Below are 27,564 nucleotides of genomic sequence, written 5' to 3'. Positions count from 1 at the left end.
CCCAGGGTGAGTGGGCAGATATCACTAGACCCCAGGGTGAGTGGGCAGATATCACTAGACCCCAGGGTGAATGGGCGGGTGTCACTAGACCCCAAGGTGAGTGGATAGATGTCACTAGACCCCAGGGTGGGTAGGCAGATGTCACTACTGAGTAAATAGTTCCCATCTCCCAAGATGAAAATGTAAGCAACAATGTAAATATATTTAACACTACTGAACATTACATATAAAAGAGTTAAGATGAAGGGGCCTGGGAAATGGTTCCGTGGGTAACGTCCTTGCTATGCATGCATGCGTGGAAACCTGAGTTTGGATCCCCAGCACCCATGTAGAAAGCCAGGCATTGTGGTATGCACCTATAATCCCAGTGCTTGGGAAGGTGGCAGGGACAGGCAGATCTTGGCAGGTCATTGGCCAGCAGGTGTAGACAAATTGGTGAACTCTAAGTTCAATAAGAGACCCTGACTCAAAAACTAAGATGGAGATGGAGAAATAGAGTGAGAACTGACCTAAAATGCTCCTCCCTGAGGACTCAGCATCCAAAGGACGCAAGTTGCTAAAGAGAAAGTAACTAAAAGTTCTACGCAGCAAAAAAGTGAATCACAACAATTACCAACATGACAAGATATTCCCTAGAGTGTAATAGTGGCACTTCCACCTCAGGAGTAGCCAGCAGACACCTAACTGGATTCAAGGCTTACTCAACAAGAGGGAACTCAATACTGTAGACCTAGCCTACTACCTATGACCACTGAGACTACAGACTCTAGAAGAGAACCTACTGTGTGCACTTTCCTAAACAAGTATCACTCCCAACTATGTTCTAAATACCTATCCTTCCACCCATAGATAAATGTAGCTCTCACCCTCACTAAAGAGGCTTCTTTTTACCGCAGAGACCATAACAGAAGTCCACAACCAGTCAAAACACAGAGAACAACTGGCTGAGGGGCACCCATCCCCGCCTGATCCATCAACACAACTCTTACATCTAAAGCTCAGGGAACACCATGGGAGAAGGGGCAGAAAGATGGTAAGAACCAGAGCCGGATGTCTGCTGTGAGAGGCACCCATGAAGTCATAACGATGTGGTCATCGAAACAAGGCCCTGTACAAGTGCACCACAAAAAATCAACACACACGGGGACTCTCAAAAAGCTAGAAGAATAACTACAGGTAAAATAGCTACTGAGGAAGCACAAATCAATCTGCTCCAGAACAATGCCAAGTGGTCAGCCCTAAACATATACATATGAGCAACACGAAACGGATTCAGCAGATTATATTTAAATATACATGTGTATATACAATAATAATAATAATTAAAGAAGCAGTTATGAAGTAGAGAAGTGATTGGGAAACTTGGGAGGAGTCGAAATGATATATGCTGTGGAATGATCCTTCCATACATTGTGTGAATATATGTCCCTATGATAATAGCTGAACAGGATACAGTTAGGCAGGAAAGCCTAATAATAATAATAATAATTATTATTATTTATGTGAATATATGTCCCTATGATAATAGCTGAACAGGATACAGTTAGGCAGGAAAGCCAAACTGAGAATGATGGGAAAGAGGAAGGGCGGAGTCAGAGGAGTTGCCAGCCATGTGACAAGCTGGACTCATAAAATGGGATAGAGGTAAAAGTCACCACAAGCCTCAGGGCAGCACATAGATGAATAGAATTGGGTTAAGTTGTAAGAGCTAGTTAGGAACAAGCCTGAGCTATTGGCTGAGCATTAATAATTTATATCAAGTCTTCAAGTCAGTACTTTGGGAGCAGGTGGTCAGGACAGGAAAACTCTGCCTACCAATAGAACCCAATGTCCAGGGCCTCATACATCCTTATACATAAGGCCTGAAAAAGCTTTAAAAAAAGGATGGTAGGGGCTGGAGAGATGGCTCAGTGTTTAAGAGCATTGCCTGCTCTTCCAAAGGTCCTGAGTTCAATTCCCGGTAACCACATGGTGGCTCACAACCATCTGGAATGAGGTCTGGTGCTCTCTTCTGGCCTGCAGACATACACACACACAGAATATTGTATACATAATAAATAAATAAATAATTTAAAAGATTTTTTAAAAAAAAGGATGGTAAACACACAAAAAATGGAGTCAAATCCAGCTTCTTGGTAAAAGCCTTTTCTTGGGTACGTTTTGTTTGCTAGCACCAAGCAGTGGCACGGCTTCTTTAAGAGGTGGGTTCCTAACCATACAACTCTTTTAAGAGGCCCTGCTACCAAACACTTAAATGGAGTTTATGAGCAGCAGATGATGCACTCAGTGGCAATGTGGACCCAAAAACTCCCCAGAGTTGGGTTGATAAACACTCCCTCCAGTACTTCCACCAGGAAGCTAGGCTCTCAGGGAACCAAGGAATAGGGTGGAGCCAGCCACCAAAGCCACCGCTTTGGTCCTAGCCATGTTGCTTAGCAGTTTAAAAACTCATGAGGTCAGAAAAAGATACAGATACATAGTAAAGACAGATTCGGACCAAAAAAAAAAAATAGTTTACAATGTGTTTTAAAATATTCATAGACTTGGCTTGAGAGAGAGAAAAGAAAAAGTATATACACTCATAGATTAAAAAATATAATTTTAAAATAATAAAGTCTTTTAAAAGGGAGTAAAGTAATATAAAAGAAAAAAGCCACATAAAGATGAGAAAAACACAGAGACTCTAGATCCTGTATGATATTGTGCTGTCTTTGAATTTTTTTGAATGTTAAGAGACACTGAATTATGAAAACTGCTAGAGAGGCAGAGGCAGGCGGATTTTGTGAGTTCGAGACCAGCCTGGTCTACAGAGCTAGTTCCAGGACAGGCTCCAAAGCCACAGAGAAACCCTGTCTCGAAAAACCAAAAAAAAAAAAAAAAAACTGCTAGATTCAACCAACCTATATATTTTAAAAATATCTTGACTTCAAAATTTAAGCCAAAAGTTGTGTTGCTTTGGGGGAGAGGTTATGTGTTTTTTTTTCCACAGGAAATGAGAGGCTATGAATTCATTCTGGGCTAAAGAAAACCAGGTTTGATCAAGGAAGACCCCTGAAATCCTGACTACAGACATAAAAAAAAAAATAAGACCAGAAAAACTACAAGACATGTGATGTTTATTTTACCTGCTCATATACATATCAAAAAATTATGTTTGTATACAACGCACAGTCTGTGCTTACATTAATGCAGATATATATATATATATATATATATATATATATATTGCCTTTTTCAGAGCAGGGGGACCAATCACTGGTGGAAATGGATGGCCCAGGTGATTCAGCATCCAAAACAGCTTCAAGACTGCTGACTGAGATAATCCAGCCTCAAAATACTCCAGCCAAGACCTAACCATTACCCTGATTTTCTGAAGATTCCCTCAAAGATCACCAGCGCCCCCAGGAAACAGGAAGCAGTCTAGAGAATACAGTGTCCACATTCCCAAAATACTGGTTATGGATGTTTATTATCATTTAAGGGGGACTGGTTACAAGTTGTTCTTGATAATGGTCAGGAAAAAAAAGCTAAATAAAAGAGATTAGATTCAAGGGTCTCTTTCTGAAAAGAAAAAGGGGGGATATAAAAATGATAGGATAAAAGGGTAGATTACTGAATCTACTTTTAAACCAAAAAAGCAACTACTATTCTTAAATATTTTACATTGGTATGGATTTTTGTATATTGATACTAATTTAAAATTAATTTTGTTATGCTGCATGCATGTTTCTACTCTTGTTTGAGGTATTGTGCTTATGCAACTTATTTAAAATGTAATGTATAATTTAAAAATATAGATTAATAGTTATCTATAGTAGTCAAACATAATTATGTTAGATACGTTTTCAAGGTCATAAACAGATATGTTTAGTTAGATAGATGGTCTTCAAACACCTACAGAATATGGAATTTAATATGTTTAATAACCTAAGGCTTTTCATGATAGTGAGAATGGGCATCAAAGAAACTCCATATGGGGCTTGTTTTCTTTATGGCAAAAGCTAGCCATATAGGCAAAGAAACTGCCCTTGCCTCAATTGCTGACAGATATTGTTCAAACTGGACCAGCAAGACGCAAAAAGGCAACTGCAAACTTTGCAAAGACAAAATAGGACAGGGTTTGTTCAGTCTCACTATAATCCCACAGGAGCATGGTCATAGATACGGTCTGCCCTTGACAGAACACAATGAAGTGTTTTATAAAGTGTCTTTAAGCAGTATGAGGGGCTAGGGAGCAGGTTGTGGTCTTCACTGCCTGTGATTCCTGCACTCAGGACACGACGGCTTGGGGAAGATCAGGAGTTCAAGGTCATCCTCAGCTACAGAGCAAGTTCAAGGCCAGTCTGGACTACGTGAGGTGCCAAAAAGGGGAATGAGGTTTACAACCAATCATGGGGAAAGGGTGCATCTCAGATGGATGTTCTCTTATCTGTAACTATCACACTCCTGTTTCTATGACAGCCTTGTGCCTTTTCTGAAAAACTTCAAGCCGTATCTTATTTTTGAGATGGTTGATTTTTAAGTATCAGTTATCTAAACCAAGTGATCAAGCCTCTGTAAACCAGAGGTTTATTATAAAGCAGATTTAGTCTTCAAAGTATGGGATGATCTCATTCAACCAGTTAAAACCCTTGACAGAAACTAACCTGACCCAAAGAGGGAACCCTGCTGGACTGTGACTTCAGCTCTTCCCTGGGTCCCAAGGCTGCTGGCCACCCTGCAAATTTCACACTCATGGGGTCTCCACAGATGCCCAACTGGTTCTTCTCTCTCTCTCTCTAGATACTAACAGATATTCAAAACATGTGATTTCTATCAGGACCATCTCTGAGGACCAGAATTTGCATGAAATGTCAAACCATCTGATGAAGAAGCTAAAACAAACAAAAACATAAAATATGGCAACCCAGAAAAATATCTGTGCACATTTTGTTCAGTTTGCATGAAGTCTTAGATGGAAGAGTGATAGTCATTCCCTAGCAATGTGGGGCTAGTTCTCTCCAACACACAGCAGTTCATCAGGCAGAAGGTAGGTAGAAGACACTCATTCAGACAACGAGCTTTCTTGTTTTCCTGATTCTGTGGCTAAGGACCCCCTCCCCTCCCAGGATCTTCTAATAGGACTCCAACTTTCTGGGTTCAAATCCAAGTTCAGCAGCAAGTGTTGGAATACATACTTCCAACCTCAACAGTTTCAAGGCTGAGTTATAACTTGTGCCAGTTAAAGGCCAGCCTGAGCTACGTGGTAAAACATTGTCTCTCCCGGCGGTGGTGGCACACGCCTTTAATCCCAGGACTTGGGAGGCAGAGGCAAGCGGATCTCTGTGAGTTCGAGGCCAGCCTGGTCTATAAGAGCTATTTCCAGGACAGCTCCAAAAGCCACAGAGAACCCCTGTCTCAAAAAACAAAAACAAAAACAAAACAAAACAAAAAACCATTGTCTCAAAAAGCTAAAAAGGGGGGCTGGAGAAATGGCCCAGAGGTTAAGAGAACTGGTTCTGGAGGTCCTGAGTTCAATCCCCAGCAACCACATGATGGCTCACACCCATCTATAATGAGATCTGGTGCCCAGAACACTATATACAATAATAAATAAATTAAAAAAAAAAAGCTAAAAGGGGAAACAAAAATCCTAGCTCCTCCTCTCTCTGGCAGTATGATCCTGGACAAGTTCTCATTCCATGCCTCAATTTCCCCACCTATAGTACAGGAATAAAAATGCATGCTTCAAACAATTGGCATGAAGATTAAATGAAAATACCCATAACAGAAAATTGCCTAGCATGGCAGTTTCCCAAGAATACATTTTGATTCATTTGTGACATAAATTCAGTGGAATCAACAACCACAATTTAACAGTAACAACAGCAAAAAAAAAAAGTGGCAACACAGTACAGAAAAGAACTATCAGATGCGACTACAGAGCATAAATGCTGCCTTGCTGACGTTAGGCAGACGTGTGGATGCACACATAAGCAAAGGCATCACAGTCCAGGTCGCTGACGGGCCACAGTAAAAGCATGTGGAAAGCTATACCATCCCACCCCCTAATAAATGTTTAATAAAATGTGATAGCGACAACATTGCCATCTGAGCTAGCCTTCTTAATCGACATGTATTAGTGCCACTGACATTTGCACGAATCGTGCAGAACCAGGCCTGTCCCTCCACTCACCTGCCAGCTCTCTCGGCTCGAAAGAACTTGGGTGGCCATCTAAATATCTTCTGATTCATAATGCTGGCCCAGAGCATAGCCAGTGCAAGCGACTCGTTGAGAAAAATCACTAGCGTTTGCAAGGCTGCAAAGGGCTTTTGTAAAAATTCAAGTCATGCTGGAAAGAAACTGTCCTCCCTATCCCTCGGGAGATGTGTCATAGAAAGAGGTTACCCGAGGTCACTAAGCTGAACCGTCTAGGCTGGGCAAGAGTTAAGGGGCCAAGCCTCAGTTCCGTGACATGCTTCCTTGTTTTGGGGTAGATTGTATCATTGTGTTTTTCCCCTAAGTTTCCATGTACACTCAGCCCCTCCCTCACTCAAGGGTGGAAATAAAAATCTCTATGAACCGCCTGTTGTAACGGTTTCAGGGAGGGAATCTGCTAAAGCACAAGAGCTGAGATTTCTGAAGATTTCAAAACGTTTCTATTGCACCTATCGCCCTCCAGAAACAAATGAAAATCTCAGCCTCGGTTAGTGTTTTTTAATTGTGCCTTTGAAAACAATGATAAAAAATAAAAACTCAACCACACAGAGCACACACAGCGATGCTTTTGTTTAAAACGGCAGCACCTCACTGCAGCTGGGGGAGTAAGTTCAGTTTCTGTCACACTTTCCAAGTTGTTACTTAAATTTGGAAAACAAAGTTTCCCAAAAAAGGGGACTGGGGTTTCTTCCCAATAAGGAATGCAGTCATTTATTTTTTTAATCCCATAAGAATAAAATCTGATTTGTGTCAGGATACATCTGGAACACATAAGTATATGCAGAAGCATCAACTAAATGTTCGCTATATGACATTATTCTTTTATTAGTGTTACTTCGCTCTTCAAATTATGATACAAACGCTGCTTTCCCCAGGGAAATCCTACCTACACACTGATAAAGTGAGTCCAACCCTCACTCCCAGCTGGTCTCAGTAGGGCTACCCTTCTCCAGGCTGAAAGGAGGGGGGGCATAAGGCTACCAGGCCCCTTCACTCCCCACCCCTGGCATAAGAAGCCAAGGCTGCTGGAGACCTCCTGTCTCACCGGCTCAAAACTGAAACATCTTATCCAAGGTCTGCAGCCTTGGGCTTGGCACTGATCACACTGGGTCGCTCTTTTCAACAAGGAAGAGGCAATAAAGATCCCTGGATTTGTGTCAGCACAGCCTGAAAGGCCCCCCCCCCTCCTTTCTTCCTCAGAAAGGAGGAAGAAACCTGAGTGAGTGACGCCCCCAGGGAAAAGTATTCCCTGTTTCAAGCCAGATGGTAACTGACAAAACTTCCCCAAGCTACCTTCACTGACCACAGAACTATCAAAATCTCAGCTGTGGACTAGAGATGGCTCAGCAGTTCAAGAGTGCTTGCTCCTATTTCAGAGACCCCAGTGTGGTTCCCAGCATCGACATCACGCACCTCCCAACAACCCATAACTCTAGCTCCAGGGGACCTAAGGCCCTCTTCTGGCCTCTTTGAAACACCCACACACATGTGGCATAGGTACACAGAAATATCAACACACATAAATAAAAATAATTAAAAAAAAAAACTCAGCCACATTTTTTACAGACACCAACAAGCTAACCCTAAAGAACTCATAGCAGGCTTGGAGTAACAAGCTGAAAACAAGCTAAGCCATCTTTAAAAGCTATCGCATATGAACGATCCTAACACGGTAAGCTTTTAAAGATGGCTCAGCAGGTAAAGGCACCTGCTACCACGCCTGACGACCTGAGTTCCACCTCCAACGCCCACAAGGTAGAAGGAGAGAATCCATTCCACAAGTTGTCTTTTGCTCTCCACACACATCCAACGAAACACAAAGTCTTATACACACACACACACACACAACGATGTTCACAGGTACATCCACCTGCGTATAAACATACACACGCATTTTGTTGGAAGCAACCTGGGTGGAAAAAGAGGACGTTCATATTTTATCCTGCAATGTTGATATGTTTGTTACGGGGTTTTATGTAATTCAGAATGACTTCCAATTCAAGCTCAACTGGTCGCCAAGGATGACCTGAAGCTCCTGGCTCCCCTCCCTCCACCTCCCAAGTGTTGAGATTACAGGCAAGCAGGACCATACCCGGCTCTGCTCTACAACTTTAAAATATTTATTTATTATGTATGCAGTGTTCTGTCAACATGTATTCCTGCACGCCAGAATTGGGCACCAGATCTCATTACAGATGGTTGTGAGCCACCATGTGGTTGCTGGGAATTGAACTCGGGACCTCTGGAAGAGCAGCCAGTGCTCTTAACCTCTGAGCCACCTCTCCAGCCCTCTGCTCTACAACTTTAGGTGTACACAACAAGAATATGGTCAGAACTGCTTGTGCTAAGGAGCATTTTTTTTCTATCAAAAAGAAACAGGAGAGGGGACAGTCACGGGGTGGGGCAGTATGGACATTCTGGAAGCGATGACAAGAAGTGGGGGCAGCAGGAACAACAGCTAGGAGGAGCCTGCCTCTGAGGTCTCGGCCAGAGCAGCAGGGCTCTCCCTAGGATATTGTGAGGGTGACTGTGGGTGAGAGTCAGCTAAAGACCATGAAGCCCAGGGAGGCAGCCAGGAGCTAAGGACGCATGACTGAGGCTGGGACCTCCTCTGCCCTCCAAATCTGGCCATGTGTGACAGCCTATCTTTTTTTTTTTTTTAATGCTGTGAGAAAGTGTCTTCTTTCCTTTTTTTTTTAATTGACTTTGACTGAGCTCTACATTTTTCTCTGCTCCCCTACCTGCCTCTCCCCTCCCCTTCAACCCTCTCCCAAGGTCCCCATGCTCCCAATTTACTCAGGAGATCTTGTCTTTTTCTACTTCCCATGTAGATTCGATCCATGTATGTCTCTCTTAGGGTCCTCGTTGTTGTCTAGGTTCTCTGGGATTGTGATTTGTAGGCTGGCTTTCTTTGCTTTATGTTTAAAAACCAGTTATGAGTGAGTACCTGTGATAACTGTCTTTCTGTGTCTGGGTTATCTAACTCAAAAATGATGTTTTCTAGTTCCATCCATTTGCCTGCAAAATTCAAGATGTCATTTTTTTTTCTGTTGTGTATACTCCATTGGATAAATGTACATTTTCCTTATCCATTCTTCGGTCGAGGGGCATTTAGGTTATTTCCAGGTTTTGGCTATGACAAACAAAGCTGCTATGAACATAGTTGAGCATATGTCCTTGTGGCATGGTTGATAACCCTTTGGATATATACCCAAAAGTGGTATTACTGGGTCTTGAGGAAGGTTGTTTCCTAATTTTCTGAGAAATCGCCACACTGACATCCAGAGGGCGACAGTCTATCTTTCTGAGGAATGCTGGTTTTGCCTGCACATCTACTTCTGCTTCAACTTGTGAGCGCACCTTTGAGAAGCCGGAGACACCCAGGAAATGAAGGCACTGACTCCCCCAGCCTCGTGTTCTATGACGGCCCAGAGGTCCAGGCGTCCCCCACATCCCATAACACTTCACTGTGTGCTGCCGCTGCACCAGGGCCAGCTTATTCAACCCAGAAGCAGTGGGCTGTGCACTGAAGTGAGACCTGCAGGAGACCTTTAGAACCAGCTTCTCCTCTGACATCACTACCTCTCGAATAAATCACCTGGGAAGATTCCTCTGCCTTCCAACTCTCTGCACGGCTGCAGAGCTGACAGCCTGGAGTGAAAGAAGGCACTAGCCTTCCCACACAACATCATAGTTTACCTTTGGCTTGGGCCAGGGAAGAGCATCTTCCCACAATGCCTCTCATTCCCTTTCCCGTCTCAAGTCAGAGTCAGCCAGACTGGCCCTGTGCTCAAGATGACAGGCTGGCTGACAGTGTGGCTCAGTTAGCAGAGTGCTTGCCTAGCATGCCAAAGCCCTGTGTTCAGTCTCCAGCACGATATAAACAAGGTGAGATCACTCACACTTGCAACCCCACCGTTTAGAAGGCAGAAGCAACAGAATCAGCGCAGAATTGTAAGGGTCACATTCAGCTACATAGGGAGTTGGAAGCCAGCTTGGGCTACTTAAGACCATGCCTTTAAAAACAACGGGAGGAGCCAGGTGGTAGTACACTCCTTTAATCCCAGCACTCAGGAGACAGAGGCAGGCAGGCAGGTCTCTGTGAGTTCAAGGCTGAGCTGGTCTGCACACTGAGTTCCAGAACAGCCAGGGCTACACAGAGAAACCCTGTCTAGAAAAAGGAAAAAAAAATTACAAAACAAAAAAAGAAAGGCCATCCTTGAGTATCATAAGCATTGCCTTTGCCCATATGCCCACAGGCTCACACAGATAGGCTTCTACTCAAACACACCTTCTCAGAGAGAGCAAACCAAGCTGTGCCTCCATGCCACCGCTCGGGGGCCCCTCCCTTCCCCCACCACTCGGGGGCCCCTCCCTTCCCCCACCACTCGGGGACCCCTCCCTTCCCCCACCACTCGGGGACCCCTCCCTTCCCCCACCACTCAGGGACCCCTCCCTTCCCCCACCACTCGGGGGCCCCTCCCTTCCCCGGTCCATCGCTCTGTGGTTATCTCTACATCTAGTTTTCTACTGCTTGTCTCCACCACCCGGCTGCCAAGTCCAGGGGGAAGAACACTGCCCATACACTGGACAATGGGAACTCAGCATCAAAACAGGGTGTAGCACAGAGTCCCCTCCCCACACTCTTTCTGTGTGGTGCTGGGGTTTAACCTGGAACTTCACGCATGCTGGGAAAATGCTCTTCCACTGAGCTGAATGCCCAGACCTCCGTAGTGTTGCCTGAGCACAGTCAGTAAACTGAGCCACGCGGTTCAAGCCCCTATGTAAATGCGAGAACAACCATGGCGGTGTACGCTTACAACCCTAGGATTTGGGATGATCGCTGGAAGAATTACCACAAAGTCAAGGCAAGCCTGGGCTCCCAGTGAGTTCCAGGTTACCCTATGCTACAGAGTGAAGCCCACTCTGATAAAGCAAACACAACAACGATCTTTGGCAAGGCGTTCTGGCACATACTTTTAATCCCTGCACTCAGGAGGCCGAACCAGGCGGATGGACAGTTCAGGGTGAGCCTGGCTCTGCATCAAGACTCTGTTTCAAAACAAAACAATTAAAATACTACTTCCCAGTCCTCTGTGTGGTGTGTGTGTGTGTGTGTGAGATGTGTGGGGGTGTATATGTAGTGTGATGTGTGTGGTATGTGTGGTATGTGTGTGTGGTGTGTGTGTGTGTGTGTGTGTGGTGTGTGTATGTGTGTGTGGTGTGTGTGTATGTGTGTGTGGTGTGTGTATGTGTGTGTGTATGTGTGTGTGTGTATGTGTGTATATGTGTGTGGTGTGTGTATATGTGTGGTGTGTGAGGTGTATGTGTGTGTGGTGTGTGTGGTGTGTGTATGTGTGTGGTGTGTGGTATGTGTGTATGTGTGTGGTGTGTGTATGTGGTGTGTGTATATGTGTGGTGTGTGAGGTGTATGTGTGTGTGGTGTGTGTGGTATGTGTGTATGTGTGTGGTAGTGTGTATGTGGTGTGTGTGTATGTGTGGTGTGTGTATGTGTGTATGTGTGTGGTGTGTGGTAGTGTGTGTGTTGGTGGTGTGTGTATGTGGTGTGTGTGGTGTGTGTGTATGGTGTGTGTGTGGTGTGTGTGTATGGTGTGTGTGTGTGGTGTGTGTATGGTGTGTGTGTGTGGTGTGTATGTATGTGTGGTATGTGAGGTGTGTATGTGTGTGGTGTGTGTGTCTCCCAAGAAGACCCCCTCAGTGAGTCAGAACCACATGGCTACATCATTTCCCTTCTCTCTGATTACAGATACCTGTTACGGGAGGTCCTCCCACTCCTCCAGCCTATCGCCGCTGAGATACCAGCCCCTTGGGGTGTGGTCTCTCTCCCTTTAAAAAAGCGGCCACTTCCCTCTCCTCGCTCTCTTCACTTCCTGCTCCACCGGTGACTTGACTTCCTTCCTGGTTACGCAGAGGGCTGAAAGTGATCTGTAAGTTTTTTCCCCTTTAAATAAATATCACCCTATTAATCATAATCCCAAATTGGCATTGTTTGTGACTTACGCCTTCATTTGGCGCCCAACGTTTGGTTTTAGAACCTCTCCCGGCTCGCAGCCGCGAGTTCGGCTTGGCGGCCGGAAGTTCGGCTTGGCGGCCGCAAGTTAAGCTTGGCGGGCGCTTGTTCAGCTTGGCGGGAGCAGTTGCTTCCTCAGCCGCTGCCTGTGGATTTAAACTCCACAGGCCCGCGAAGTCTCTGCCCGCGTGATTTGCTCTTTTCTGAGTCGTTTTCAAATCTCCCTTGCAAGCACAGCTCTTAAGTGGCGCGAACCAGAGCACGTGGTTGCTGAAAGCTGCAACCCCTCAGGGTGACTCTGTCACGTGGAGGCATAAGCGGCTTCCAGGTTGCTCTTCCCTACCCCTGGATTCTGGTTTCTGGTTCCATCTCTGGAATTGATTTAATTACATTTACTTTGTTGAGCAACTTACATTTTCCAGTTTTTAACAAATACTAGGCGGACTCTGAAACAGGACCGTGTTTTCGTCGAGACTTGGCAACAGCGCCACCTGCTGGATAATAGGTAATATGGCAGTTCTCGTTTCCAACGCGAATTTTACTGTTCTGGTTACCAATACAATGGGTTATATCATGCAAGGTTTATATGACTATGGGGATAACTTAATTTACTGGTTACTAGGTTTCAGTATTCTTTTGAATATTCTATCATTTAGGAAGATCATGGCACTCCTAAGAACCATACAATCTTTACTAGAAACTCATGCAGGTCAGGAGATTCAGGATTCAAAAGAGACAATAATAAAGACAATAATAAGAAGACTTGAAATGATTGAAGAAATGATTGGAGCTGGTGAACAGAGTAATAAGGCACAAGGACAGGATACAATGCCAACACCAGCTATTAGAACTGGCTTACCAAAGGTTTTAGCAGCATACCCTATACTTAATTCTGACAAAGCGTCAACTTCTAAAGGCTCAAAGGGAGTCAGAGAAGCTAGATGGACGCCAATAGCAATGAATGATCTAAAAGAAATTAAGCAAGCTATTGTTAATTTTGGCTTGCACTCTGCATACGTAAAGGAAATGATAAGGACTTGGGCTTCTAATGCTAGAGCTACCCCCCATGATTTCCATCAGTTAGTGTCTGCAGTTTTAGATAATGGACCTTCCTTGATGTTTGGAATTTATTTTAGAGAAGAATCCAAACATATGGAACAGCAAGGAAGAGCAAAAGGTATTGAGGTTTCCCAAGATCAAATTCTTGGTGCAGGAGAATATGCTGATCCACAGGTCCAAGCTCTTTATGATGATGAAGTACTGTGTCTATGTCACCAAGCAGCTTTAAATGCTTGGAATAGGATACAAGATCCAGCAAAAAGGGTTGAATCATATACCAGAATTAGGCAGGGACAGAGAGAACCCTTTATTGACTTTTTGCAAAGATTAATTAAGGCTCTGGACATAGGGGTAACAGACCCAGAAGCTAGACGAATACTTCTTGAATCTCTAGCTTTTGAGAATGCAAACATAGAATGCAAAAAGATAATTGGGCCTTTAAAGTCTAGATCAGCACCTATGGATGAATGGATTCAGCATACGATGAATGTTGAGACGTTTAGCTATAACGATGAATCTTGGGTAGGAGAAGCGATTTCCACAGCAATGAGGAGACATCAAACTGCCAGGTGTTTTAATTGTGGTAAATTAGGACATCTGAAAAGGGATTGCAGGCACAGAATTTCTAGGAATATTATCTCCTCTGGGAATGACAAAGATAGGAGACCTAGGCCTTCAGGTATATGTAGGAGATGCGGTAAAGGCCGACATTGGTCCAATGAATGCAGGTCAACAACAGACAAACAAGGCAACCCGATACCGTCGGGAAACTCCTTGAGGGGCCTCTCGCAGGCCCCCAAGCCAACAGTGGCCCAGTCATTCCCAGTCACAGTGGAGAACGTGCCTCACCAAGAAAATTAAAAGCTCCAATTTCTGCTGTAAAAAGTAATACTGGTCTAAATGATGAAATCCATGTGGAGGATGAGTCAAAAAACCCAGTTGGACAGAGTAAACGTATATTTTGGCAGACTTCTATTAATGATCAAAGACCAAAGCTAAGAGTCTGTATAAATGGCACTTTTATTGAAGGCTTATTAGACACAGGTGCGGATGTAAGTATCATTACCCCAGAATCTTGGCATCCGAATTGGCCTCTTCAAGAGGTAGATGTTCAGTTCCTGGGAATTGGAACCCTATCTCGTGTAAAACAAAGCACAAGATGGGTTGAATGCATAGGGCCCGAAGGGCAAATAGGAAGACTAAGGCCATATATAGCCAATATTGCCATAAATTTATGGGGCCGTGACCTGCTACAGCAATGGAATACCCAGATTAACATTCCTGTAGTTCCAGGAACTCATAATTCTGGGAAGTATATGATGAGGTATTATGGAAAAAGGTCACTAGCCATTCAGGCTGTACAAGAACATACAGCAAATACCAAACCTTTAGAGGTACCAACAGCCCTACCTTTAAAATGGCTAACTGAGAAGCCAATATGGATCAAACAGTGGCCTCTAGCTGAAGATAAACTACAGGCATTGGAACAGCTGGTGCAGGAGCAACTAAATGCTCACCACATTGAAGAATCAACCAGCCCTTGGAATTCTCCTGTGTTTGTTGTAAAAAAGAAATCTGGTAAATGGAGAATGGTGACAGATCTAAGAGCTGTCAACAAAGTAATTCAACCTATGGGCTCACTACAATCTGGAATTCCTTTGCCTTCTCTGTTACCAAAAGGATGGCCTCTTATAGTTATTGATTTGAAAGATTGTTTTTTCACTATACCGTTACAAGAAAAGGATAGAGAAAAATTTGCCTTTACAGTGCCTACTTATAATAATTCTCAGCCCAATAGGAGATATCAATGGACTGTCCTCCCACAGGGTATGCTCAATAGTCCTACACTGTGCCAATATTTTGTAAGTAAGCCATTGGAAATAATTCGTAAACAATTCCCCAAGTCCATTATTTATCATTACATGGATGACATCTTGTTATCTGATTCAAATAAAGATACTTTAGAAAGGATGTTTGAAGAAGTAAAGAAAGTCTTGCCTAGGTGGGGATTACAAATTGCCCCTGAAAAGATTCAAAGAGGAAACTCTATTAATTACCTAGGTTACAGAATAGGGTTAGAGAAAATTAAAACGCAAAAGGCACAAATTAGGAGAGACCGCTTAAAGACTCTTAATGACTTCCAAAGATTGTTAGGAGACATTTCCAGTCTACGACCAGCTGTTGGGATAACACCTGATCTAATAGTTCATTTAAACAAAACCTTAGATGGTGATAAAGATTTGAATAGTCCAAGAGAACTGACAGCTGAAGCAGAAAAGGAACTGACAATGATTGAGGAAAAATTACAGGAGGCACATGTGGATAGGGTGAACCCAAATCTTAGCTGCATCCTAGTCATATTGCCTTCCAGAATTTCTCCTACAGGGATTCTAATGCAGAGGGAAGATATTATTTTAGAGTGGATATTTATACCTAATAAACCAAGTAAAAAATTAAAAACTTATGTGGAAAAAGTCTCTGAATTAATTATAAAAGGTAAGCTGAGACTTCGTCAACTAGCAGGTATAGACCCAGCAGAAATTATAGTGCCTTTTACTACTGAAGAAATAAAAAAGTTATGGGAAGACAATGAACCGTGGCAAAGAGCTTGTGCTAATTTTTTGGGAGAAATTAATAGCAACTATCCCAAAAGTGGTAGACTTAACCTCATAAAAAGAACTTCTTGGATTCTTCCTAGAATTGTACGTGATGCTCCAATAACTGGAGCCCGTACGTTCTATACTGATGCAAATAAATCAGGGAAAGCAGGTTACAAGTCAGATGAATTGAGTAAGGTGGAACAAAGCCCTTATAATTCTGTCCAGAAGGCAGAATTATATGCCATTCTTATGGTGCTAAGGGATTTTAAAGAACCTCTTAATATAGTTACAGATTCACAATATGCAGAAAGAGTTATCTTGCATATTGAAACCGCTGAATTTATACCAGATGACACAGAGTTGACTTCATTGTTTATCCAGGTACAAGACATAATCAGGAACAGGCTTTGTCCGATGTACATAACACACATCCGGTCCCATACAGGTCTGCCTGGTCCTCTAGCCCAAGGCAACGCTGAGATTGATCAATTATTGATTGGAAGTGTGTTGCAGGCCTCAGAATTTCATAAGAAGCATCATGTCAATAGTAAAGGCCTAAAGAAAGAATTTTCCATTACTTGGCAACAAGCTAAGGACATTATAAAGAGATGTCCTACTTGTTCTTTCTATAATCAAACACCGTTGCCTGCAGGGAGTAACCCAAAGGGCACTAAGAGAAATGAAATCTGGCAGATGGATGTGTTCCACTTTATAGAATTTGGTAAATTAAAATATGTACACCACACCATAGACACGTATTCAGGTTTTCAATGGGCTACTGCCCTGAGCTCAGAAAAGGCTGATTCAGTAATCACACATTTATTGGAAGTTATGGCCATCATGGGTATACCTGCGCAAATAAAGACAGATAATGGTCCAGCATATGTATCTAAGAAAATGAAACGCTTTTTTGATTATTATAATATAAAACATATTACAGGTATACCAAATAATCCTACAGGTCAGGCAGTTATAGAAAGATCAAATCGTACTATAAAGGATATGCTGAACAAACAGAAAGGGACCGAAAATACCCCCAGAAATAGATTACATAATGCTTTATTAACCTTGAATTTTCTTAACGCTAATGAGAAAGGAACGACAGCAGCAGAGAGACATTGGATAATGGAAAAGTCTGCTGAACTAAATCAACCGATTTATTTCAAAGATGTGCTGACCTCTCAATGGAAGCCAGGAGATGTGCTACGTTGGGGAAGGGGTTTTGCTCTTGTTTCCACAGGAGAAGAAAAATTGTGGATACCATCAAAATTAATAAAGTTTCGATTTGAAGAGGAAAAACCTCTTGGAAAGGAGAAATGACAACTTATCTACAATGATGATATTCATACAGATGGTAAGAAAAACATATAGAATGGGGGCAGGGTTCTGTTCTTATCTCCACAGGAAAACACTCATCTTTGAGAAATTCAAGGGACCCTGGATGTTTGGATACTGACAGATGGAAAAATACCTGCCCGATAGGAAATATCAAGAAAACTGAATGGGTTGTGTAAGTAATATTAAACCATATTTCTAAATTTATAAAGCTGGTTTTGAAGTTGGACTCTGGCTCAGTCCCTCTCCAATTCCAAGCCTGTTAGTAAGAGAAAAACCCAGAGTTTCTGGAGTTTCTGTCTCATGTCAAGAGCCATGATGTGGGACAGAAAGAAATATGAGTTTAGAAAACATCTTTGCTTTTCTTCATATCTATCATACTTTTCATTGAATATATCTATCATGTCTTTCATTGAATATATATATATGTCTATATGATTAATGCTTAAGTTTTTCATAATGAACAATGAGTTTTTCCTGAAGTGACATTTGAAGTTTCCAGGAAGAAGATGGGGCCCCATAACAACAACTCCACCTGGTTGATATGACGTCAGATACTGATAGCGCTACAACAAGACCTGCTTTGGGTACCAGCTGCACAAGACAGTTCCAACTTGGTTAGCTGAAATGGTGCACATCTTGTACAACATTCTGGCCAGACCTCCACAAAATACTCAGAGACTATTTGCAATTTTAAAAGACATTGATCTTGAAATTTAACCATCATTTTACTTTCACAGGATCCCCCAGAAAGAACGTCGCCCCTATGACAGCTGGAAGTAATTTTAGAGGACGACGTCCCCTCTCCCAGTAAAGTTTGCCCTTGGGTTTAGGGACATCATTTAGGGGTTGATTATAATTAGTTTACGATTGAGGGTTGGGGGAGGAATTTTATAAGCTCAGGGATCATTTTGAAAAAAAAAAAAAAAGAGGGATGATGGGATAATAGATTTGTAATTGTGAGTTACTGTTGTTAGACAAATATATTGATATAGATTCTTGTATATTGATACAAAGTTAAATTGTATTGACTATTGTATGCATTCATGTTTCTACCTCTGTTTAAAACATTTTTTATGTATTGACATATATATATTGTATATATTTATCATATTGCAGTGTACATTTCTACCTCTGATTAAGATACTTATATAATGTTCGTGTATTGGTATATATTTACCCACTGCAATGTATATTTGTACATTGTTTATATTTGGAGGTCATTGTCCTCATTTGTTTCACAGTTGTTTATTGTCTTAATCTTTAAGTTAGATAGATATTGAGAATTATATAGACTAATAGTCATCTAAGTTTGTCATTTATAATTAGACTAATCAGGTTCTTTAGATATATAGAGATTATACTCAGTATAGATAGATAGTCTTCAACTTCTTCAAAGAGCTGTAGAAAATGGCCTTTAATCTAACTCAGAGTTTTGTGGTAGTGAGACACAATTGCTCCTGGCAACACCACTCTATTCCCGAGAGAATGTTGAGCACCAAAGACACTCCACCTGGAGCCTTTCCTTTTGGCAGAACTGGCCTTGGGGCAAAGAAATGCCCATACCTCAACCACTGACAAAGTTACAGAGCGTGCATCAATGGATAAAACAGGGCTGTCTTATCCTGCCAAGACAGGGTAAGATAGTTTTGAAAAGTTGCTTGCCTTTGAAAATGGTGTGTCAGTTATGTTAGGCCTTAGCCAAAGTTGGTTGCTTCAACACTGCTAATGTGACTTTGGGTGATTGCCTAGGTAGCTAGTTGTCTCTGTGATTTGTTGCATGTTTTGGAAGTTGTTTTACTGAACTTCCTAATTAACCAGGTAACATTATTTCCCTTCTCAGATCTTCGATGGGGTTGAAGACTATATAGATGTAGTTACTTTTCTCTCATGACTTGGCCAATTTATTTATTATACAAGACCTAAGCTAGTTAGAATAGGATATTTGTACTTATTGTATATAATTTCATAGTAGGTTTAGAACTCTCTTATTTAAACAGAAGGGGGAGGTGTTACGGGAGGTCCTCCCACTCCTCCAGCCTATCGCCGCTGAGATACCAGCCCCTTGGGGTGTGGTCTCTCTCCCTTTAAAAAAGCGGCCACTTCCCTCTCCTCGCTCTCTTCACTTCCTGCTCCACCGGTGACTTGACTTCCTTCCTGGTTACGCAGAGGGCTGAAAGTGATCTGTAAGTTTTTTCCCCTTTAAATAAATATCACCCTATTAATCATAATCCCAAATTGGCATTGTTTGTGACTTACGCCTTCAGATACCAGGTGATACAAATCAGAGAATACTTGCAGGAAAACCTTAAGAAAATGGGTCCAAAGTCAATTTTCAATAAATACAATAAAGACCACAATGAAAAAAAATGATTAAGGAATAATTTAGAAAAGATTAGTAAAAGAACAGAAACGCAAACACAGAAAACGAAAAGCCAAAGTCCCTGCTCCCCACATCCCGCGCAGTATCAGGGGCCTGAGCGATACAGAATTTGTTCTTGAGGGAATTGAGGTCTCTAAATTATGTTAATGACCTTTGCTTGTATGTGTGTGTGTCGGTGTCTGTGTGTGTTTTCCCTGGCCCCTTCACACTGCCCATCCTGGTTTCTGGAGACAGGCTTGCCTTGAACTCGTGATCCTCACGCCTCACCCTCCTGAGAACCCTCTTCCGACAGGGTCTCAGTGGCCTTCTGAGTTCTGGTTAGGGCACAGGGAGCTCGGGGACGGAAGGATAATCAGGAAGTAAAACAGACAGGAAGGACAAGAGCAGCATTAAGTCTGGAGCCCACACCTTGTCCTCCTCAAAGAGCATGGGACTCTGATCCTTTGTCCCCACAACTTTCTGTCAATGGAACCAGCTATAACGATGTTTCATCTGTGTTTTAATACATAAAGCTTGCCTGACAAGCAGAGCAAAGCTAGCCACACTAGTCAGCCATGGAGGATGGGCAGTGGTGGTGCAGGCCTTTAATCCCAGCACTGGAGAGGACGATAAGACAGGATGAGACAGGAACTCTCTTTCAGTCTGAAGGAGGTAAGAGCTCTCTAGTGACTTGGCTGGTTTGCCTTTCTGATGTTCAGGAACCCAGACAGAACCCCAATATCTGTCTCTGGGTTTTTATTATTTCTGCTGCAATTGGCGACCAATATTTGAGATATGAATTCACAAAAAAGCTGTTTGCCTGTGCTTTTTAGCCCCCAGCACAGGTCAGAGATGCATGGGGGGCTCCAATCCCACCCCATAGGCTTTCTTTTCTTTTTCTCCAAGCCTCTGAGGGAGTTTGGGATTTTCTGGTTGTAGCCTCTCTGAAACTCTCCAGCTGCCACCCAAACTCCAGAAGCCCCTGGGTTCCAAACGCCACAGGACTCACCAGTTCTAGACTGGCTGGTTCTGCCTTCAAGCATACACACACACACACATACACACACACACACACACACACACACACACACACACACCGCCACATGTGCTTTTTTTGAAACCCTGTGTTTTTCAAACCTCTCTCTCTCTCTCTCTCTCTCTCTCTCTCTCTCTCTCTCTCTCTCTTCCTCCTCCTCTTCCTCTCCCTCTGCACCATGGGTTGCGGGCTCTCCCTGAACCCCCTTCTTGGATTGCTGGCAAACAAGGTAACTGCCATGATCCAGGCAGGAGTTTGCTGTTCTTCACAGCAGCAATCATCCTCACATCAACATTGTCAGTAGATTTGGTAAGACAATTGGGAATTTTAAAGGGAAGAATTAGTTAAAAGAGAGAGGTTTTTTTTTCCCCCACATTAAAAAAGGAGAAACCATTACAATGGAGGGACTTGGGTCTCTGTATGATAGTATGCTAGACAGTTTGAAAATGGAACCATTACATGAGAGGATAACTAATTAAATGGGATTTTGTAATGTGAACTGTAAATATTATCAGCTTTATCATTTTATCTTATCACTAAAAAAGTTTCCTAATTTGAGTGCTAATATACAGACCTTAGAAAAACCTAATAAAACAGATCACAGAGATGTTCAAATCCAGACAGAGGAATTTAATGGAGAGCCAATTTTAGCATTGCATTATAAGAATAGTGAGGAACAGCCTATGGTTTTCAGACAACCAACCTTAATATATCCAGTAACCTTACAGGAATTACCAAATGGCAGAGGCTCTGTTATAGCTAACTGGACTTCTGGGCCAATGTTAGATTTAAAGAGATTCAAGAAAGCAATAGTCTCATATAGCATGCATTCACCTTTTGTGAAGCAAATGTTAAACTCATGGTCAGTTGGCAATAGAATTATCCCTAAAGACTGAATAGAATTGGTTAATGTTGTTTTAGAGCCTGGTCCGCAATTACAATGGAGTACCTGGTTCAGGGAAGAGGCTAAGATTATTGGACAACAGAGTAAAGCTAGAGGTAGAGAAATCTCGCAAAATCAAATTATTGGGAAAAAAAAGACTATGCTACTATGGAAAGGCAGGCTGTATATGCTGTCCACATCCTGGATTTATGACATGCAGCAGCTTTGAATGTTTGGGACAGCATTGAAGAAATAGGAAAGAAAACTAAGTCATTTACTAAAGTTACATAGGGCCCAAAGGAAGCCTTTACAGATTGTTTACAAAGATTGACTTCGGCAGTAAATAGAATGATACCAAATTCAGAGGCTAGACAAAAAATAATTGAATCTCTGGCTTTGGAAAATGACAATTCCCTGTAAAAAAGGATAATTATGCCATTAAAGGCAAGGCTAGCACCTTTGGAGGAATGGATCTGAGATAAAATTAATATTAAATCTCATGATCATGATGGTACATAGATAGGAGAGGTAATTTCCAGAGTATTGAGGAAAAGTTGAAATGTCAAACGTTATAAGTATGAGAAACAGGATCACTGTAAAAAATAATTTCAGAAAAGGCATTCCTAGAAACAAAGTTTTTTCTAAGAATAATCCATTCAGAATGCCCCTCCCTTCTGGATTATGCGGAAGGTGTGGCAAAGGCAGACATTGACTAATGAGTGTAGGTCAACAAGGAATATTCAAGGTAATCCTTTGCCATCGGAAAACTCCACAATGGGCCTCTCACAGGTTCCTAAGCCAAATCCAGTTTAGTTGTTTCCTGCCATCATAGAGGAAACTCCTTCCCAGAGCAATCGAAGAACCTAATGCCTATAGTGAGAAACCATACTACTGTGGATAACAGAACATCTATAAAGATAGAATAAAAAATTCAGGAGAAACCACAAAGCGAGTATTTTGGCAAACTTCTATAAATGACCAAAGACCAAAATTAAAAATATGAATAAATAACATTATCATTGAAGCTCTGATAGACACAGGTGCAGATGTAACAATAATTTCATCAGAATCTTGGCATCCAAATTGGCCTCTTCAGGATATAAATGTTTAGTTTTGAGGGATTGAAACATTATCTCAGGTAAAGCAGAGAGTAAAATGGATTAAACGTGTCAGAAGGACAGAGAAAAATATTAAAACCATTGTGGCTAACATACCAATGAATTTGTGGAAACATTGTTTATTACAGCAATGGAATACTCATTAATATACACCCAAACTCAGAAACAAACCATAAATTAACATATATTTCTGGCAACTGGACTGTTCCATTTTGTAGAATTTGGAAAACTAAAATATGTACACCACAGCATTGATATCTATTCAGGTTTTCAATGGGCAGCTGCTTTAAGTTCAGAAAACGCTGATTCAGTAATCATACATTTGCTAAAAGTTATGGCCATCATGGGTATACCTGTACAAATAAAGACAGATAATACTCCAGCATATGTCTCTAAGAAAATAAAACATTTTTTTTGTTTTTTGCTTATTATAAGATAAAGCATATTACAGGCATTCCACACAAACCTGCAGGGCAGGCAGTTATAGAAAAATCAAATCAAACTCTAAAGGATATGTTAAATAAACAGAAAGGGATGATAAATACCCCCAGAAATAGATTGCATAACGCTTTATTAACTTTGAATTTTCTAAATGCTAATGAGGAAGGAACAGCTGTGGAAAGACATTGGATAGTAGAAAAACTCCAGAATTAAATCAGCCAATATACTTTGAAGATGTACTGACCGCAGAATGGAAACCAGAACATGTGTTACATTGGGGAAGGGGTTTTTCTTTTGTTTCCACAGGAGGAGAAAAGCTATGGATATCATGAAAGTTGATAAAAGTTCTATTTGAACAAGAGACACCTCTTAATTAGAAGAGACAATAGTTCATTAAGCACCTTGGCCATTTAAACTAATCTATAAAACTAACACATGCTTTTCATTTGATCAGATATAACTTGCCCAAAGAGAATCTCCCCAAAATTAGGCATGGGGAAGGGTTTTGTTTCTGTCTTTTTAGGAGAATAAAGGCATTGAGCTAAGGAATCTGAAGACCACCGGACAAATGAGACATCTGAAGAAAAGGGGCAAAACACCCAGAAAAAAAAATGTCTAAAGAACAAGAGTAAATTGGTCTATTGGTATATCACATTTCCAACAGGATAAAATTTCATAAATCTTCCCCAAATGTTTGTTTCTGCTGTTCTCTACAGACATATAGTGCAAATGGTCTTTTTCAGTCCCAGTCCAGTTAAAGATTAAAGCTGGCTTTGGAGTTGGAGTGTGGCTCTCTCCTTCTCTAAACCCAAGCATGCTTGTTAAGTGAAATCCAAAATCTCTGTCTCATGTCAGAAGAGTCACCTGATATGGGACAGAAGAAAAACAAATATTTGAGGACTATTTTATTGCTACTAATCTCATAATCCTTTGATTTTTATGTTGGCTCTCTAACAGCTTTTTTTAAGGTATAAGATTTATAAGATAAATATATATATTTTAAACTTTTTGTCATGATATTAATGGTCATATAGAATACTAACTAATTCTACAAAAAGGTTTCATCTACCTTCCTATACATAATTTCAGGTTTGAGTCTCTATCAGTTTTCTGCAGTGAACCATGAGCATGCCTAGCATCGACCTTTGAAGTCTCCATAAGGAGGATGGGGCTCCACAAGGACAATCCCTCCAGGACTATGATAACACCACAAGCTGAAAAATACCACCTGAAGATCAGCTTTGGACTACAAACTACTCAGAACAATTTCAAGGTGGCTAGCTAAGATGATACAACCTAGCAGACTGCTCTAGCCAGGACTTGAGACAAGCCCTACAATTTCCCATTACACAGAGACTGAACAACAAATGATACAGCTGCCTCTCCCAGGACTTGACAATTAACCCAAATTTTTCTTTTCAGGATCCCTTAAAGATACCATCATCCCCAGACAGCAGGAAGTAATTTTAAGAATATGACACCCACATTCCCAAGAGGTGGGGTGTGTGGTTTTGGTCATTCAATGGATTATGGATATTTGTCATTGTTTAAGTGGGTTGTTATTGGTAATGGTCAGGAAAAAAACTAAATAAAGAAAATTAGATTCAGGGTTCTTGTTCTGAATAGAAAAAAGGGGAATATAGACATGATAGGGTAAAAGGGCATATTATTAAACCTAATTTTAGAAAACTAAAATTAAGTGTTTTACACTGGATTGGATTTTTGCATATTGATACAAATTTGAGATTAATTTGTTAAAACATAAATACATATGTTTTTACTCTTGTCCAAGGTATTGTACCTCTATACCTCATTTAACAATGTAATGCAAATTTCTAGTCCTTGAAAGCTAGTATTAACAACTGTTTAGGATAATAAGAAAATGCAGATTAGTAGCTAATCACCTATTACAATCAAACTTATGGACACATTAGATATGTTTTCACTCACCATCAAACAAAGATATAGTTTAAATAGACAGGTCATCATCAAACAGTTCAGAGATCTACAGAATTAAACATTTAAGATGTTTTAATAACACTAGTTCTTTTTTTCCTCTCTCTCTCTCTCTCTCTCTCTCTCTCTCTCTCTCTCTCTCTCTCTCTCTCTCTCACAATGAGATATGTCTGCTCCTGGCAGCACCAATCTACTTCAGAGAAGATGATGGGCACTGAGGATACTCCACATGGAATTTACTATCTTTGTGGCAAATGTAAGCCACTGGGAAGAAAATGCCCTTGCCTTGACTGCTGACAGTATGCTGTCCTAGTTGGACAAGCAGGACACAAAAGAAAGTGACTGCCAAACATTGCCCAGATAAGGTGATACACTCCTTCAAAAACTCTGCTTCATAGAAAAATCTGTCAGATATTCTAGGCCTGTAGGCTGAAGACCAATGTCCCATCTATTGCAGAGAAACTTTGGGTGAGTGTCCAAGTATCCAGCTGTTTCTGTCATTTCTCACATTTTTTTGGAAGTTGCCTGCTCACACTTTCTGCTTACTCAGTTAATATTATTTCCTTCTTGGATCTCTGAGGACATTGCAGACTAGATAGTTACAGTTACAGTTTTCCTTGTTTACTAGATAAGCAAGTTATGATAGAAAGTAAATTAGGTACAAGACTTTGGGCTTACCAAGATAGAATAGATAATGGAGTATTTTCTCTGAATTTGTCAAATGCAAATGGACTTGACATTGTTAATTTTTTATTGCCTATATATTATATATAGTTATTGTACTTATTATATATAGTTTTCTTATGTTAGTTATAGCCTTTTTTATTTTAGACCAAAAGGGGGAATGCAGTGATATTTCATTTGTATCTTATTAAATAAAGCTTGCCTGAAGGTCAGTGCAAAGCAGCCACACTAGTCAGCCATACAGGCCAGGCAGTGGCGATGCACGCCTTTAATCCCATCACTAGAGAGAAACATAAGGTGGGATGGGACAGGAACTCACTCCTCTTTCAGTGCGAAGATTTCATGGAGGTAAGAGCTCTCTAGTGACTTTGCTATTTTGCTTCTCTGATCATCAAATTGAACCCCAAAATCTGTCTCTGGGTTTTTACTATTTGAACTACAACCAGCTGAGCCAGGAGGTTTTAAGTTCCCTGCCATCAAAGCAATTCAGCACAATTTTTAAAGGCTCTCATCCTGGGGATCAGTGGCTCACACTTGGAATCCCAGCATTTGGGAGGCTTAGACACCCAAATTCAGTTTTCCATTAATTACACCCCATCCTCCAGGCCTTCAAATGCTTATGATCCCTAACCCCGGCCCTGCCATCATCTTTGCCCAGAGAGTCCTTGCCAGGGGTTTCTCATATTCAGGCAGACATGAATCTTCCATATCAAAGTGTGCTCGGAGCCAATGCATAAAGCACACGTGTATCATCTCCACTCCCTAAAAATGAGGGGTCTGGATGGTTCAGAATCCACTTTTGTGGCACGCAGGCAGCTTGGAGCACTCCTGTTTGCAACGTTCAAGAAAGAAACTAAACAGGTGCAGTCCAGGAAGACCCCAATGATGCAAGAGGATACTCATTCGGCTCAGATGAAAGGGTGGTTGAGAGAGACAAGAGCAGACCCCCAGCCCTTAAATAGACTCATCGCTTAGAGACTAGGGGATGTCAGCTGGTCCGGGCCCTAACGCTAGGCAGAATTCAAGTGAAATCTCATCTGTTCCGACTCCCAAAGCAAACACCAGTAGTTTCCAGAGCACCCAAGACCCTTTTCCCAGCAATATCCTTGACAAAGGTCATGTCTAATCCCACATTCCCAGATAGCCGAGATACGCTTTGCACAAACTGGCTAACTATAGGAGGCATTCATGCAAAGCCAAGCTTTCTAATCTGAATAGAGCACCGTGGAGCTAGGTGTACCTGCATGTCACCTTCCTGGGAATCTGAAGATGTGAGCCCACCATGACACTGACATCATCGGCCATAACAAGAACACCCCCAAAGGGGAGACTTCACCAGGAGCCGATCAGTACGGTGGGCGCATAACCTTATGAAGCCTTTAAAGCTCATGCTAGCTCCCCCTTCTCTTACAGATGACAATGTGCAGCACAGATGTGCAATGTAATTGTGACATAGCCAACACAAGCTCAGCAAAGTCCTCTTCCACACTCTAGGGAACAAGGTGTACACCTGCGTAGTGCAAGAAAGCCCTCCAGTTTCCACCGGTGCATTCCGGACAACTGCTGTTTGGCAGTTCTCACATCCTTGCCAAGTTCTGGAAGCGAGCCTGGTCCAGGCAATAAACCGAGCCAGCCAAGTTCTCTAGGAACGAGCTGCTCCGTTCCCGCAACCTTCCAGCCAGGGTGAGACAGCTAGCTGCTAGCGCCAGGGCAACCCTCCACCACGCAAAGCCCTAGGAAACCGCATCCACTTCCACCCTAGCTTCTGGCTACAAAGGCATTCCTATCACCTTAAAGTCCTGGGCGGGCGCCTCCCATCTCAGGACGGTCCACTGCTCAGTTTAACACACTCGGTCTCCC

The 27,564-nt window shown here is 41.9% G+C and overlaps 1 protein-coding gene across 2 annotated transcripts in view; it reads right to left on the bottom strand.

The window, feature by feature from the left end:
- The window catches only part of Arhgef3 (Rho guanine nucleotide exchange factor 3), a 294,787-nt gene that overhangs the window by 266,819 nt on the left and 404 nt on the right, over positions 1 to 27,564 (bottom strand). The gene's annotated exons all lie outside the window — the stretch shown is intronic.

This window comes from Microtus pennsylvanicus, chromosome 10, assembly GCF_037038515.1.
Source record: "Microtus pennsylvanicus isolate mMicPen1 chromosome 10, mMicPen1.hap1, whole genome shotgun sequence".
NCBI lineage: Eukaryota > Metazoa > Chordata > Mammalia > Rodentia > Cricetidae > Microtus > Microtus pennsylvanicus.
Note: the sequence above shows the minus strand (reverse complement) of the source record. Positions and strands in the feature narration are given on the sequence as shown.